Genomic DNA, 14767 nt, shown 5'->3' with positions numbered 1-14767 from the left:
TTTTTCCTTCCCTCTTGTGCTGTCACTTTTACTGACTTCAGCAGTTTTTAGTAGCTTTGTTTCATTAGTCATTTCTCAACCATTTCATCTTTTTCAGGAAGTGGCTCATTTTGCATCTGTATTCTGTCCATTCCTACAATATTTGAAGTATGTAATTGTGATGACAAAAACATTTGTACCAGAGTCTGGGAGTCAGCCTACCCAGTTCTTGCTAAGCGAACAGTTCCCCTGACGTGGGGTATCTGCAGCCATATTGAGGAGCTAGAGTTCTTAGACTGTAAGCATCCTCATCAACAACCTGCATTTTTACAGGAGGAATAGCAGGTTCATACTTTGGCAACAAGGTCAAATGAAAGTTAGTTAAAAGACAAATAAGTTTCTACTTCACAGCATAATGAGTGCAAAGTCAGTGGGAAATATCATGGACCCCTCCATCCATCAGCCTCAGTACTATCTAGCCTCATTACTGTGATCTCTGCTTCCTCCTTCAGTACTAGATGCCGTACCCTTTCCCAGAACTCGCAAAGGACAGCGATAGTTAAGGATAACATAACTTTGGCTGCTCACTACCCTGTCTGTGAGGTGTCTCTAGATTACAAGCCTCCTCACAGCGAACTGTGATGTCTGTCCTTTGTGATAATGGTGTCTGTATCCACAAGTGCAGATAATTGGTCCTTGAATTTAACTGGGGTAACCAGCAGGTTGGAAGCTCCCAAAAATATACAGGGATATCTAACCCACTGACTAGACTTTTCTGAGCAATAATTAAGCTTTCTTTACTCTCCAGTTGGTGCCCTAAAGGATGAGTGTAACAGTATAGCTCTTTACCAGATTACATCCAACCCAATAGTTCTATCTGAAGGCTCTCTGTTAGTTCCTTTTCTCATCACTGGGTCAAACAGCTAACAGAAGCATCCTATGAGGAGATGGGTGTATCATAATTGAGTTTTATATAAAGGAGTCATGACAGCTGGACGTCAACCATGTGGGAGGAGTCTATATCATGAATTTAGAAAGAGAACTATTTGGAGGGTGGTGATTTTGTGGGGATAGAACACATGTGACATGAAAGCAGAAGAAAGATTTCAAGGGGGAAAAGCCAAGAAGATGGTGAAAGGATGACCAAGAACAATGTGCATGCAAATGTCATATGAAATACTACCTGGTTCTATTTAAAAAAAAAAACCTAAAAATTAAAAACAATAGACTCCAAGTTGGCTATTGTAACTTTAATTTTTTCAAAAGCTATTTTAAATGATGGTTCTTAAATGCTTTAACCTCCCTTGTAACCCACCACCCACCCGAGGTAGTGGAAAAGAAAGGATATGGGAGCAACTTCCATCTGCATTGTCAGGAAATCTGTAATTCAGTTCACAGGTCAACAGTGGCAGCCGGAGCCACTTGCAAACACTTTACAGATATACCAACAGTCCAATCTGGTAGAGTTAGAATAGCAAACACAAATCAGCAGTGGTGGCACTATCTAGCAAGGACAGCCAGGTTTCAGACTTGGCACAAGTCAGCAGAAGTGACCAGGGAATGCCAGAAAATTTTCTTGGCTATGCCTTTCTCAGGGAAGCGAAGATCAGCAAAGACTCAAGACCAACAAGCACTGTACAGCTAACTCTATAAGCAAACCAAGCTCAGTCTCTGTCACTGTCCGAAGTAGAGTCCTACTTCTACACCCTCCAAACATGATGTGTCTTGCCAGGTCTGGCCTCAACACGAGAGTCTGTCTCAACTGATACCACTCTGTCAATCAGCCTGAGTCACAAGAAGCGGCAAGAAACTACAGCACACCACCAGAAGTTTTTTTTGTTTGTTTGTTTTGTTTTGGTGCATTTCTCCCTACGGAGTCCCACCAAATTCAGCTCAACTATGAAATGTAAGGCAGACCAATACATGTGTGTGATTAGCAAAGAATTCTTCATCACATGTCCTTTCATGTGCTTGCTTTAGCAGGATATCCTTTCACCTGTGTCAGCTTCAATGAAACACTCCTTCATGTGTTTCCCTTAGTAACACACCATCCAACACAACTCACTTTCCAAAGGACACTTACGTTTTCACTTCAGGCTATAACCCATAATAAGCCATGCCTTTCCCCAACCCACTTCCTCCAGCTAACCTTCACCTCTTAATGGCCATACATTCTCCCCTACTGGAGACCAAGTGTTCACACAGGAACCTGTGGGCACATTTCACAATCAAACCATGACGGAATCCCAAGGGAGTCAGTGAAACTTAGGACAGATAAACAAAAACAAGCAAACAAACAAACGACAGACAGTTCCTCTAGTTCCTGTTCTAAGTTAAGCACTGAAATCACATGGGTAGAAGCCCTAATGTGTAAGCAAATGCCAGGAAATCTGTATTTCCTTATACAGTTAGAAAAAGACCTTGCAAACAACAACAACAACAAAAAACCAGATCTTACCAGAAAAATGATTTGTCATTTGCTGTCAACACCACAAACATAACAAGGACTTTAAGACATGAGCTAATTATTCATTCACAGTCAATGGTGAAAACAGCCACGTGTGATTTAGGAGTCATGGGAACAAAGAATCTAAATAAAAATTTTACATTGAAAAATTCTCTTTACAAATCCTTTCTCCATCTGTTTCATGAATTTGGTGAAATGAGAAGGATTTCCCTCTACACTCCCCATCATTTCCTGTCTTTTCTTTCTGCTACAATCTCCCTCTTCTAGGAACACTGTACTGTGGTCTGGTGTATCTTCGAGGCAAACAAGGGATGTAATGGGACTTCCTGAGAGAAAAGTTTCCTCCTCCTCCTCCTCCTTCTCCTCCTCCTCCTCCTCTTCCTCCTCCTCCTCTTCTTTTTATTTTCTCTTCTCTCTGTTGATCTGTGGTGTCATCTCTATTCATTTCTGTGACTGCCAGCCTGTTGTTACTTCTGCATTCTGGACCTACATTTGTGGGTGAGCCAATACAGGGGGAGAAAACATGCATATTTATTTCTATTTTCCTCATTTGGGGTTTCATAAAACAGAATAAGAATTTTATTTCCTATGACAGGAAAGAGCCATGTAGCTTTAGTGTCATAGCTTCAATATCTCTGGAGAAAGTGTTATAAATTGGCCTTTGGAGCAATCGAGGCACTAATCCTGTGGGAAGAGGTGACTTATTTATATCTGTGTATGCTTCAATGAAACACTCCTTCATGTGTTTCCCTTAGTAACACACCATCCAACACAACTCACTTTCCAAAGAACACTTACATTTTCACTTCAGGCTATAACCCATAATAAGCCATGCCTTTCCCCAACCCACTTCCAGCTAACCTTCACCTCCTAATGGCCGTACATTCTGAGAAACTGATATACAGAATACAGAGGGGGCTATTCCCACTGTCAAGGTGTTCCCAATGCTGCTGGGGATGGGCCTTCCCTAACTGGAAAGACTTACTTGTGACTTAACATGATGAAAATGGGGTGGCCTGCAAGTGACCACAGAGCATAGCAGCAGGAAGTGTTGGTGAAGGGGCTTATTTCAGCCTTAACAAGAAACTTAGCTAGCCAGGCTCCTGCACTCACAGAGAACAGAGACTGGTTCAGTGATACCGTGAGTGGTTTACAGGCTTGGTCCTGGATTGTGGGCTGTCTGTTGCTGATTACAGGGACGATCAAGAATCTTACACCAATTTGAATGGTTAAGATCAAAACCTCAGGTGACAACACATGTTGGAGAGGATGTGGAGAAAGAGGAACACTCCCTCATTGCTAGTGGGATTGCAAACTGGTACAACCACCCTGGAAATCAATCTGGAGGTTCCTCAGAAAAGTGGAAATAGATCTATCTGAAGACCCAGCTATACCACTTTTGGGAATATACCCAAAAGATGCCCTACCATGCCACAGTGCACGTGTTCCACTATGTTCGTAGCGGCATATTGTGATAGCCAGAAGCTGGAAACAACCCAGATGTCCCACAACAGAAGAATGGATTAAGAAAATGTGGTTCATTTACACAATGGAATACTGCTATTAAGAACGAGGACATCCTGAGTTTTGCAAGCAAATGGATGGAACTAGAAAATATCCTGAGTGAGGTAAACCAGACACAAAAGGACATGCATGGTATGGGCTCACTAATAAGTGGATATTACTGCCCCCTCCTCAAATGTACAGACTGCCCAAGATACATCGCACAGAACTTAAAAAGGTCAACAAGCTGAAGTGCCCAAGTGAGGATGCCTCAGTCCCACTTGGGAGGGAGAAGAAAGCAATCACAAATGGGAAGGGAGAGAAGGATCTGGGAAGGAAAGTGGACAGGGCAGGGGGCGGGGATAGTGGGAGGGAGAGGGAAACCTGATCTAGTATTGGGTGAGGGAAAAGGACTGAAGCCCTGAGGGTCAGAAGAAAGAATAGAAACAGGCAACCTTGGGAGGTAGGAGGTTATAGAGACCCTCCAGAATGCACCAGAGACCTGGGAGGTTAGAGACTCTCAGGACTCAAAGGGAGGGACCTTAGATGAAATGCCCAACAGTAGGGAGAGGAAACTTATAGAGCCCTCCTCCAACAGGAAGGCAGGACATCAAGTGGGGGGGGGGTGTCCGACAGTCACGTCTCTGACCCATAATTGTTCCTGTCTGAAAGAATTACAGGGTTGGAAATGGAAAGAAGAGGAAAAAGAAGGTCCAGCAACAGGCCCAAAGTGGGATCCAGCTCAAGGGGAGGTCCCAAGGCCTGACACAGGACCTGGCATGACTGCACGCTGGAAGACCCAACAAACAGCTGAAAGAGTCAGATGCAGATATTTGCACCCAACCAATGGTCTTAAGCAGCTGACCCCTGTTGTTGAATTAGGGAAGGCTGAAAGGTGTGGAGGAGAAGGGCAACCCTGTAGGAGAACCAGCAGTCTCGATTTGGACCCCTGAGATCTCTCAAACACTGGACCACCAAACAAGAAGCATACACCAGCTGATATGAGGCCCTCAACACACATAAAGCAGAGCATTGCCGGGTCTGTGTTTATCCAGAGATGATGTACCTAACCCTCAAGAGTCTGGAGGCCCCAGGGAATTTAGAGGTCAGATGGGGTGGGCGTGGAGACATCTACATGGAGACAGGAGAAAAGGAGAAAGTATAGGATGTGGAACAGTCAAAGGGTGGATGTGGATGCGGGAAGCAGGTGTGGCCGCAGACCCTGTGAAACCCACTTGTTTACTGCCTTGCCTGAGTATGTGCAGTGAGGCTGCATGCTTGGGCTGCCTGCCAGGCTGGACCGTTCCTCGTGATCTGGATCTGTCAGCCTATCGGTGACCGACTTGAGCTTGTGCCTGGAGCGTGTGTGAATTCTGATTGGATGAGGTGGGGTGGAGCTAGATGAGGTCAGTCAGCGCAAGTATAGGAGTTTTTTTTTAGCCCATGCCCTAAGTAGAAGCTAGTAGTAGTAAGAGAAGCTGTTGTAAGGGGAGTTGTTGTAAGAAAAGCTGCAAGAAGGAGAACAAGTAAAGAAGCTGTTGCGTGAACCTGACTTGGTGTCTGTGTCATTTGTGTCTCCACTGGCGGTGAGGACTGTGGAGACTGGGACAAGTGGTGGCCAGTACGGGAAACTCATCACATTGGTCCATCGGTCAGCAATGGTAAGTAAAGAAAGTACAGCTAAGGAAACTTTAGTAAGCAGCAGTAAGGAAATTTAGGTAAGTGACCAGTTTAGAACCTCTTTAGTTAGACTGTAAGAGTCTGTGGCTACCTCTAAATTTTGTGTTTTTATCTAAACAATTAGGGCTATTGTGGAAAATGAGAGATCAGAGTGATGCCATCTTATAAAGGGCGAATGAAAATGCAGTTTCCAAATGGAGGGCATTCAGATTTTAGTAGACAAGTCAAATAGATAGGATGGGTGTATCAAGGCAAGACAGGAGAGGCAGAGCAGAGCAGAGGCAAATGTCCAAAGTGATCTAAATTATAGACCAGGCAGCTTTACATTTAAAAAATGGGACCTGCATAGATAGTATGGACAGGTAACCTCAGAGACTTGAGAAAGGACTACTATAGACTGAGACCATTACAGTGCCTGGCAGACATATGGCCAGTGGAAATGGCTAAAGGATGTAGGTAGACAAGTCGCCAAACCCAACAAGGAATTATAATTAAATCGCCAGAAGGTGGTTGGAAAAGTAAACTTATTCTGCTATAGAGAGCAACACCTCGGTGGAAGGTTGGTGTATCTAGGCTCAGTTTCTTTTTGGAGAGGTTTTGAGTGATTGTCTCTCTTCATGAAGGAGAAAATCAGAAAGGTTCCCGGGTAAAAAAGGATGAAGCATTAAGGTTCTCAGGTATAGAGACGAAGAGAAGGTTCCCCAGAAAAAAGAGACGAAGCATTAAGGTTCTCAGGTATAGAGACGAAGGTAAGGTTCCCAGGAAAAAGGGACAATGCACTAAGGTTCTCAGGAATAGAGACAAGGGAATTTCAGGTTCCCCAGAAAAAAAGGGGATGGAGCAATAAGGTTCTCGGGAATAGAGACGAATTTCAGCAAGAGTTAAAGAAAGCATAGGCCTGACAGGTTCCCCGGAAAAAAAGGGGAGGGAGCACCAAGGTTCTCAGGAATAGAGACGAAGGGAATTTCAGTAACATGGGTTCAACTGCGACTACAATGAAAGTAAAAATGTAAGTCATCTGGAACTTGGTCAGGGCATGCTTGAGGGACACCAGTGGGAAGTACAATGCTGAAATAGAGGAAGGAGCAACGGTGCTTGAGGAGGCTAAGGAGATTGCTTCTCAGGCTAGCCGCCAAAAACCTAAACATCTTAGACAACAAACCAAAGATAAGAAAGAGAAGAAGGAATCTAGCTCTGAAGGGTCTACTAGTGACAGCAACGGGACTGATAGTGACAGTGACGTCTGTAGTCGGATGTCCCACTTGAGTTTGAGGCGTGGTAGGCAGCCCAAACCATCAGCCCCTCCGTTGCCTTTTCCTCCCCACTATAAAGATGAGGGAGACAAAAGGGGAAAGCGTAGTCTTCATGCAAAAGTCTGGAAAAATGTGCCCGCCATTGCGGGGGCCTTCCCAGTATTTCAGGACCAGCAGGAGCAATGGTATCATGAACCCCTGGATTGGAAGGTTGTTTGGAGCAGTTAATATTTGCTTCCTGCATTACTCATATGGCAGGAATGTGTGTAACCTCTGTTCAGTATCAGAATTTTTCCAGAGCTGCAAATCTGTCACGTGCAATCGGTGCAATGCTGCTAGGAAATTGGAGTCATGATCTCGACACAAAGATGAAGGAATTGTGAGCATTGATTGTTGCCATGAACAACACCCATGTGGAGATTGAAACTGCAAAGCAATGGCTGGAGATCATCCAGGGAACTGTGGGATTCTTAAAATATTGGGGAGGGATGGCCTTTTGAGTGTTCCTGCTGACTGTTGTGTGTGGAGGAATGCTTTGGTGGATTGCATGTATGCGAAGGCGGCACAGGGTTGATAAACAAGCCTTAGTGCAGGCTATGGCAGCCTTGGTAGCAGGAAAGTCCCCCCAATGTTGGCTCAACATGCTGGATCAGTAATCAATGACAGGTAAGACCCTCACATGCGCATACCAACCTAAGATAGGATAGCGAAAGTGAGTTCATCACTCCCATGACAGGTAAGGATGTGATACAGATGGGGGCAACCTAAGACAGATGCTGATCACAGAGCTACTAATAAAACAAAAAGGGGGAGATGTGGGAAGCAGGTGCGGCCGCAGGCCCTGTGAAACCCACTTGTTTACTGCCTTGTCCGAGCATGTGCAGTGAGGCTGCATGCGTGGGCTGCCTGCCAGGCTGGACCGTTCCTCGTGATCCGGACCTGTCAGCCTATTGGTGACCGACTTGAGCTCGTGCCTGGAGCGTGTGTGAATTCTGATTGGATGAGGTGGGGTGGAGCTAGATGAGGTCAGTTGGCGTGAGTATAGGAGGTTTTTTTAGCCCTTGCCCTAAGTAGAAGCTAGTAGTAGTAAGAGAAGCTGTTGTAAGGGGAGTTGTTGTAAGAAAAGAAAAGCTGCAAGAAGAACAAGAAGCTGTTGTGTGAACCCGACTTGGTGTCCTTGTCGTTCGTGTTTCTGTGGGCGGCGAGGACTGCGGAGACTGGGACATGGGGGAGTATAAAATCTGGAGTGTAAAAATACGAATTAATTAATTAAAAAATGTTAAAAAAAAAAAAAGAACCTCTGGGTGGTGACTTCTCCTTTATAATCCCTATCTTTTAGGGTTCTCTAAGGTTACCTGTCCTGTAGGGTGGGGTTTCCAAAGGAGTAGAGCCAATAACATAGGAAGCTCTCTGTGAATTTGATATGCTTTCAAAAGAATTATGAAGAGATTGCTCAGCGGTTAAGAGCACTGACTGCTCTTCCAGAGGTCCTGGGTTCAATTCCCAGCAACCACATGGTGACTCACAACTGTCTGTAACAAGGATCCTATGCCCTCTTCTGGTGTGTCTGAAGGCAGTGATAGTGTACTCACATACAATAAATAAATTATTAAATAAATAAAATATGAAGAATTATTTCCCATGTCAGTGGACATGTATTTGCCTCTGCTCTCAGTTTCCCTGGGGTGAATTTGCAGACCGGAGCCCCAGGAGAGTCAATGTGTTTAAATCCAGTCTAAAGACTTATGCACCAGAGGAACACACAGTATGGTACCTGTTCAAAGACCAATGGGTTTGAGACCTGGGAAGAAATGTTTTGAGTTCAAAGTCAGGAAGAAAGCCACAGTCCCAATTCACAGTCAGGCTGGCAGATAGTCTCTCGCTTCCTTTGCAGAGAATCAACGTTTTGGTTCTACATAGGCTCTGCCTGGTTACATGAGCCCCCTTCCCCTGCACACTTGATAGGGAGCACAGCCCTCTTTGCTCTCAGTCTCCCAGTCTAGCAACTTTAAATATTAATCTCATCTAGAAACACTCCACCACAGCAGACACAGCCAGAGATGGCTCAGTCATGATGGTACATAGTACCAGCACGTGCCCTTGGACACACACACACACACACACTCACAGAGGGGTGGGTAAAACATATCTTCTATCATTAGGAGTTGAAGTTTCCAGGAGCCTACCTCGATGCACCCCACTGTGGTAGCTCAGATTCTGAAGCTGAGTCACTTATTAGGATCCCCCTTGGGTCCATATGTGTGGAGAAGAAGGAAGAGAAGATCTGAACAAGAACAGGCGATGAGCTGGAATACAGCTTGGCCATGGCCTTTGCTTGCTTGACTGGGTGTTCAAGAAGGAAGTGGTCAATTGCCAGGTCTTTACACACCTGCTTTTATCGGCTGCTAGATGTGCATCTGACACAGGTAGTGAGTGACCTTAGGGGAGGCAGCCATGTGCAGCATAGCTATCCTTGAGGAAGCGAACGCTGATGACTTTGCGGACAGTGCTCCCCCTCTGCCCTTCAGGGGCTTTGGAGGGTTCCCTCCCCTGCATCCACATCTTGGGGCTGGTTTGAATCCCATGACTTATTCTTTACAGGGACTTCTTTGATTCTCAATTTTGTTCTTATTCACAGCAATGAAACCATTATTTGTGAAGCCCTTGGTCCTGTGAAGGTTTGATGCCCCAAAGTAGGGGAATGTCAGGGCCAGGAAGCAGGAGTGGGTGGGTTGGGGAGCAGGGGGAGGGGGAAGGGGGAGGGGGTCTTTAGAAGGAGACCAGGAAAGGGAATAACATTTGAAATGTAAATAAAGAAATTATTTGCCGGGCAGTGGTGGCACACGCCTTTAATCCTAACACTTGGGAGGCAGAGACAGACAGATTTCTGAGTTCGAGGCCAGCCTGGTCTACAAAGTGAGTTCCAGGACAGCCAGGGCTACACAGAGAAACCCTGTCTCAAAACAAACAAACAAACAAACACAACACAACAAAAAACCCAAAAACAAAAACAAAAAAAACCCAAAGGAATTATCTAATAAACAAAGAATTTTCTTGCTTATTAATTTATGGGAATAACCATATTTCACCATCACTCTTAAAAACCACAAAGATACTGTTCTCTTCCTATAGAAATACATGTACAGGAACATTACTTTCCAGGAAAAGATTACACAAACCATATTAAAGAAACCACACCACTGATATGACCTGATTCCTAAAACATACCGTCCTGTCAACCCTGCACCCTCAGGTTAAGCTAAAGACTATTGTCACCAGAACAAGTTTCTGTATTCTCAAATATTTGATAAAATGAAGACACAGTAGTTTATCACCTTATGTTCCATTGGCTCATCGACTTTTTCTTCAGACTCATGAGCATCTTAGAAAGGCCGTTTCTTTATTTGAGAACTGTCTTCAAAGCCTTTCTGGAACACATCACCATCTTCATTACCACCACCATCACCTTTATCATCATCAACAACATTATCCATCCTAAACCCCAAATGGTTGTCAATGGTTCCAGCGGAACCGGTCTCTATACTTCACTCCTGTTCCTCAGATCACGTGTAACCACCTCGGTTAAATCGTGTTCTGTAAACTCGGGCATATGTCCCTCAGATTCTAACTGGGACTGGGGTCTGATGACATAGCTCTACACTCAGAAGTTAGCAGATGGGTAGGTTTGGGAAGTGTGAGGGCCCACGTGATTACAACCAGCAATATCCAGCCCAGCACCATATGGTCTCTGGCCATACGGTTGCGCTGGGATCTGGGTCTTGTTTCTAAATTAGAGATACAAGATGAGACACAGGAAGTGGTCTGTTAAAGAAAAATGTGGAATCCAAACACTCCTGGAGTATAAAGTTGTATAACAATGTAGCCATCAGCAGTCAGTCCCACAGCTGAGATACTATGTAGCTGTTAACGAGGAAAGTTTTTCCTATGAGCCGAATGTTAAGACGCCTTCCCTTCAACCTGACCAGAGCTGTGTGGGTTTTACTTTAGTTTCAGTTGAATTCTAGCTGCACCCTGTTGAAGGGCAGATTTGGCTTCATGAATCCCACCCAGAGGGCCCCAAGCAGTGACATCATTGTCACGGTGGTTATAAAACAGATCTGATATGGACTTAGCTAGAGCCACTCACAAAATTGTAAACCAATGAGTTTAAACTATTTTTAAAATTGTAACTTAAGGCAAAAAAGTTTGCACATATTAGTGGGATGCCAGGGGCCCCTTTTAAAGGACTGTGTCTGAAAGATAGAGAGGCAACTTAAAACACTGGCCGTTCCTCTTTAAATTCCTACTCAAACCAAATTCTTGCCAGATATTATGAACCTTCCTGCTTAAAACTGTTTTCTTTTGTTATCTATTGACAACTTGGAGCTGATTGTATTTATAAAGCACAAAGGGATACTTTTGTGTAATTATTTAATATGAAGTGGACTAATTAGATCAACGTTCAGCAGCAACCGCCTCAAATACTCATTTAACTCTGTGGCAGGCACAACTCAGATTTACCCTATTACTAATTCTGAAATGCACAATGCCCTGTTATTAACTGTATCTACCACACTGTGCTTGGTCTCAAATGAAAGCCCTGTTCTTCCTGCAAAATGAGACTCGGAGGTCAAGCTGCCCTTTGACCGCCATCTGCTCTTTGACCCCCATCTGCTCTTTGACCCCAGGAGAAGGGAAGGGTGTCCTTCTAAAGGTGAAAACTGACCAGAGGCCAGCCATTCGCAGCCATGAGAAAAATCATTTTCTTTTAGAATACAGAGATAATTTGACTAAAGCCTTGTTTCTTTTATGTTGTATATGCTCTAGGTTCGTTGCTATTCACAAATCTCTTGAGTTGTCTTGATTTTCATCCAAAAGTATGAAAGAATTTAAGTTATTGTGTTTACTTTGCAGCCTACGGCAGGGCTGAGAATCATGGGAAAATTCCTCCACCCTAGATAGAAATCTAATCTCTCCAAATAAGAATATCAAATCTCCTGAAAGGGTAGCCTAACCCTAATGCCAGCACTAGCTTGAGTTGTGAGCAGACTTAATATAGGTTTCAATTTCAGATATCTTGCTTGGTAGCAAAAAATGTGTGTGTGTGTGTATATATATATATATATATATATATATATATATATATATATATATATATATATATGTGGAGTATGAGAGAGATCAGCCAGTTGAATTACATTTTAATATTTCCTATCCATACTGAACACATTGAGTCTAAAAGCAGAACACAAAAACCGAGCTCAGCTGAAATATGAAGCACCATTTGTTATTATCAACGCCCTGTGTCATCATTACCAGCCTCATATGTCAAGAGGACAGCTGGCACTTCCAAGGTCAATGACAGTTTTATATAAAAAGGCCCCAAATGAAAGGATGACAGAGATCAAAGACTTGGGGCCATCATAAAGAGAAAGACCACCATATGCTAGCTCATCCATTCCAAAAACTGGACTTTTATTCCTGGTACCCAAGATGAAAGAACAGGGAGAGATTGAAAGGGAAGATTTAATAAAAGCTATAGAATGGGAGCCCACTCAAAATAATAAGTTAGATATGCAATAGGAAAAGTCACTGAAGAGCTGTGACTACAACTAATTGACATTACTGCATGTCCACTCCCCAGTGGTGAATCCATTTGAAAAGGCTTGATGGCTAATAAAAGCAAATTCAACTGTATAGCAGGACAGTAATGATCTCACATGTGCAGGAAACCAAATCATCCTCAGATAGATGGTAGCAAGGAACAGACTTGGACCCACTCTGCTGGGCTTTTGATTTCCCACATGCATTTATATTTGTGAGGCAGGTGGGGCAAGAAGCTTTAAGGCTTTGGGACTTTTAGAACAAAGCAGGAACGAAATCATGGCCGGTGCATATCAAGGGTTTGCTATGAGAAATTATAATTATCTAAATTGATGATGTGCAGCCAATCGATTCAGCATCCACTTTAGAGATACTGACCTTGACGGTGACTGGGATAGGATGGCCTAGGCTTTGGGGGAGCATTGGGAAGAAACACACTACCCTAATGGCTTCTAATTAATTTAGCTTTCTGTCACACATGCACGGTCATTTCAGTGCCACTAGTTGGCGCTGTTTGAAGGATGCTACGGAAGGAAAAGGATGACTATGCAAGAAAAAGGGAAAACTTTGCCCGGACCAAGGACACCCAACTAATAAGGAAAGGCTAGTGTCAAGGATTTCTTCTTGGAACATATTCTGGTCTCAGGAAGTCCTCCCTCCCTTCTAAGCTTCATCACTCTTTGTTCTGAGAACTTTCTTCCCTTTGATTTGCTAGGGAATGGGAGGGACCTGTATACACAGAAATCTGTTTTATTTTGAAAACTGGGAACCTCGCGATTTTCCTGCCCAGCTGAGTTCAAACTGAATTGTAGATACCACATTACTGAGACCAATGACAGTCCCACGTAATTAAAACGGGCTCTGTGAGTTCTCAGCAGAAACTAAGAGTAGCCTTTTGTGGTGGGCTGCAATTCTGCTACGCATGGAGACGGTATAAAGAAGGGGCTTCCCAGGCAGTCAGGACATGATGTTAGGATGGCCTCCTCAAGGGACACGACTGTCCTTAAGAATGAGAAACCTTCTTCCGGAGGTCCTGTGTTCAAATTTCAGCAACCACGTGGTGACTTACAACCACCTGTAATGAGATCTGACGCCCTCTTTTGGTGTGTCTGAAGACAGCTACGGTGTACTCATATATAATAATAAATGCATACACCTTTGGGCCAGAGAGAGCAGGAACTGAGTGAGTGGAGTTGACTGGAGAGAGCGGGATTGACCAAAGCGAGCATAGGTCCTAAATTCAATTCCCAACAACCACATGAAGGCTCACAACTATCTGTACAGCTACAGTGTACTCATGTACATAAAATAAATAAATAAATCTTAAAATAAAATAAAATAAAATAAAATGTTATACTTTCCACTCTGGGCCTTCAGTTTTGCGTGTGCTGTGGAGACCCGGTGTTTTGCCCTGCATATGGCTAACAACATCATTTACTGACTACCCCACCTCTGCCCACCAATTCAGAACACCACTGGTTGTACATCGAGCATCTATGTTCATGTGCAGCTACAACAGTCTGTTTCGATCTGTTAGTCTGAGCACCGTCCCGCCTTCCCACAGCCTCTTGTATGTCTTGCTCTCCATAGCGCGCTTTCCTTTGTGTTCTCCTTCAAGAGGCCATGAAGACTTTTTCTCTCTGCGTAGTCACGTACCCGCGTATACAAATTATTGTCACAGTTTTATTAGAATCACACAATCTCCATCCATCAGTTTAAAGATGAGTGAAGCTACAGGTTATGATCATGTGTAGTTATGTTAATCAGGGCTGCTTTAAAGTCCCATTTTAAAATGTTATAATTTTTTTCCATAGGTGTATGATACCTCTCTTAGTTAGGTTTATTCTAGATGTTTGAAACTGAAAAGTTTATTCCCGCTGCCCACCATTTGTTTGTTTGTTTGCTCTGGTTTAGTTCGAGAGAGGGTTTCTCTGTGTAGCCCTGGCTGTCCTGGAATTCACTCTGTACACCAGGCTGGTCTCAAATTCTCAGAGATCCACCTGCCTCTGCCTCCCCAGTGCTGGGATTAAGGTGTGGGCCACCACTGCCCGACATGTAGTCCTTATTCTAAATGCTAGTTCTTTTTACAGCTTTTGTGCTAACCATAATTCAGTTTTCATGTTCTACATAGAAGAGCCTTATTGAACAGTATCATTGATCCTAATAATTTATGAATAGATTGCTTATTGTTGTCCATGTGTCCAGAAATGATCACCTTGTAATTCTTTTTTTTTTTTTTTTTTTTTTTTTTTTTTTTTTTTGACTGATATATACATCTTAG

Source organism: Mus caroli, chromosome 10, assembly GCF_900094665.2.
Source record: "Mus caroli chromosome 10, CAROLI_EIJ_v1.1, whole genome shotgun sequence".
NCBI classification, from domain to species: domain Eukaryota; kingdom Metazoa; phylum Chordata; class Mammalia; order Rodentia; family Muridae; genus Mus; species Mus caroli.
The sequence above is the reverse complement of the archived record's forward strand: the minus strand, read 5'-3'. Positions refer to the sequence as shown.